The sequence below is a fragment of the Corvus hawaiiensis genome, chromosome Z (genome assembly GCF_020740725.1).
Source record: "Corvus hawaiiensis isolate bCorHaw1 chromosome Z, bCorHaw1.pri.cur, whole genome shotgun sequence".
In the NCBI taxonomy this organism is placed as follows: Eukaryota; Metazoa; Chordata; class Aves; order Passeriformes; family Corvidae; genus Corvus; species Corvus hawaiiensis.
Window position 1 is genome coordinate 1031888 of NC_063255.1, and position 3208 is coordinate 1035095.

Below are 3208 nucleotides of genomic sequence, written 5' to 3' on the forward strand. Positions count from 1 at the left end.
GGGATGGAGATGGGATGGAGATGGGATGGGATGGGATGGGATGGGATGGGGATGGGGCTGAGGATGGGGTGCAGTGCTCGCGTTCGGCTGTTAAGTCAGAGAGGGAGCGAAACTGGGCCCATGAATCCAGAAAATGGAGGGGAACAGGGCGATCGTGGCTGGGCCTGGGAGCCCCCAGAGAGAATGAAAGAATCACAAAACCTTTTAAGCTGGAAAAGCCTTCTAAGTCCATGGAGTCCAACCATTCCCCCAGCACTGCCCAGGCCACCACTGCCCCATGTCCCCACGTGCGGTTTTTCAACCCCTCCAGGGGCGGGGACTCCACCACTGCTCTGGGCAGCTGTGCCAGGGGCTGGACAGCCCTTTCCATGAAGGAATTTTCCCGGTATCCACCCTGAGCCTCCCCTGGCCCAGCTTGGAGCCGTTCCCTCTCCTCCTGTCCCCATTCCCTGAGGTGCTCCCTGCCCCTGTCCTCAGCTCTGCTCCACCAGCCCGCACGGACCGGGGGGTGCTCCAGTGCCGCATCCCCTCCCCGTGCCGCGCCCCTGCCACCCCGTGCCCGGTGTCCCGCAGGTCACAGCAGCCGTTCCCTCCTCTGCCACCGCCGTGCCGGGTGTCCCCGGTGCTGTCCCTGCACCCAGGGCAGCCCCATCCGGACCCCCGCGGTGCCACCCCAGGACCCGGCCCCGTCACCCTCGAGCCTGTGCCCGGCCATGCTGCTCAGTGTCGCTGTGGCTGCATTACGGTCACAAAGAGCTTCACCCCGACTCCTCAAATCAACAAAACCACCCCAAACTGCCCAGGGTGTCCCCATCGCCTGCTGGCATCCCGTGGCTGTGGAGAACAGGACTAGAGCAGGATGTGGCCCCCGCCAGCCGCAGGATGCTCCTGCTCCCAAAGCCACCAGGGCCCCACATCGCCACCCCGTGGTCCCTTGCCCGGGCCCGTGGGGCTGCTGTGCCCTGGGGGGATTTTCGCCTCTCTGCTCCCCACAGCCGCCGCTCCCGCGGTGGCGGATGGAGCGCTGAGGACATCGAGCGGTACCCGCCCCGGCGGCCCCGGGGACCCAAACCCTGCCGGGCCGCGGCCGCCGCACTGGGGGAGCCCCCGGGGCTCCCCAGGACAGTGACCCTCCGCCCCCGGGTCAGTGACCATCTGCCCCTGGGTCACCGCCGCGGGAAGGAGAATGGAAGCAGCGTGGGCGGGGGGCGGCGGGGCGGCGGGGGTGTCTCCAGCCCTCAGGCAGGGCAGGGCACCCCTTGAGCCGGACACGAGGCACAGACACGAGCCTGGACAGTGCTGTGGCCACACCAGGACGCCGCGGTGGAGCTGCAGCCCCGTCAGCCCGGAGTGGCTCTGGTGGCAGCTGTCCCCAGCCCTTCCATGTCCGGGAGCCTCGGCAGCCACAGGAGCCGCCAGCCCCTGTCCCAGGAGGCTCCGGGGGCGCCCGGGCGTGTGACACTGTCCCCACCCGCTCCGCAGGAGCTGCTGTGGAGCAGCACGGCTCTGCCGCAGTGCAACTGCAGGTGAATAAAAACAAACTAAAAAGAATGTTTAAAAAACCTCAACCACCAAAAACCACAAAGCAACCGCTTCATTTTTTTGCAGGACTTCGAACGTCTGCCGCTCACTGCCCGAGGCTGGCGCCCACTCGTCCCCTCCAGCCCCTGGGTGTGCCCGTGGGGCCGAGCTGCCCCTCGAGGGCTGTCCAGCCCCGGGCCCCGCGGCTCCCCGGCCATCTGCTCCTCCCGTGTCCCCCGGCGCCAGCCGCGGCTCCTTTCAGGCGGGGTCGCAGTTCAGCGCCGGTGACATGTGGCAGTGCAGCCCCGTGCAGCTGGGCAGTGGGGCCGGCAGGGTCCTGGCGGGGTCCGGGCCCCGCGCTGACCCTCGGCAGGGCTGGGGCGAGGCCGGGAGCGGGGCTTTGCCCGGGCTCGGGCTGTCCCGCCAGCTGGCCGCCGGGCCGGGCTCAGCGGGGAGCGCCGGGCAGCTCATCCCCGGCTCTGCGCTCAGCCCCGAGCCCGAGCGGCCTCTCCCTGCCCGGGGCTGTGCCCGCCGCCAGCGCGACCGAACACCGCTCGTCTCTGTGTGTGCAGGCCCAGGAAAGATGAAAACCAGCCCAGAAACGGGAATCCCACCCTCCTCCCGCGGGATGACGGGGCAGGAGGTGCGCTCGGGCCGAGGCCTCTGGGTGCTGATTTAGCTCTGTGGCGTGGACTGGTTCCACGCCCGCAGCCACGTGGGCGCGGCAGGGGAGTGAACGTGCAGCAGCTCAGGGACGGAGGGGCCTGTGCTGACCACAACAACCGGCCAGCGCTCACAGGAGGGGCAGTGGCAGCGCCAGGAGGGAGCAACAGGGAAGATTTTCTGGAGAGGTCGGGAGCTAAAATGGGCTCGAGGTGGTGGTTGCGGAGCAGGCAGAGAGACCGGGCAACCAAACAGGAGTCCGTGGGAGAACCTGAAGGTTTGGTGTTCCCATAGATCCAGGAAGATGTTTTGGGGGGAATGTCACCACGTGGGAACGTCGCCGTTCTCAGCCTGGCACCTCAGCAGCTGCGGTGACTTCCCCACCAGGGTCCCTGACCCCGGCACAGCTCCCGGCACAGCCCAGACACCGAGCAGGGCACTCAGCCCTCTGAGCTCCTGCTCAGACGAGCCACAGCGCTGCCAAGAGCAGGAATTCCGTCCCTGCCTGGTGCTCAGAGGGCTCTTCTGCCTCTTCCGGTGATCAGGAGACACAGCTGCTTACTGGGTCAGCCCAGGGCACCACAAACGCACCACTGGCCTCCTCCTGGGCCCCCTGCACCCCACAGCCGGTGCTGGTTGGGGTTTTTACCCATTTCTCAGGGACAGACCTACACCTGGTACCTGCAGAGCAGGGGCAGGGCAGTGCCACGCACGGGATGTCACCCACACACCCATCCTGGTCCCTGACCCTCCCTCACCACAGCCTGGCCAGTGGCCTAGGAGAATTAGCTTCCATTCAGTAGGAAAACCCCACAGAACTGTTAGGACAGCTGCACCTGGGCACCTGCAGGCCCACGCTGGACACTGGCCTTGGCTTTGGGCTCCGTGCTGGTTCCACCCAAGCACTGACCCCTGGAACTGCAGCCCTGGCCCCAAGCTCTGGCCTCAGCACAGCTGGCAGCCCTGACTGTCCCCCAGAAACGGCGTAAAAGCTCTCTGCTGAATGAAACAAAGAAGCCAGGAG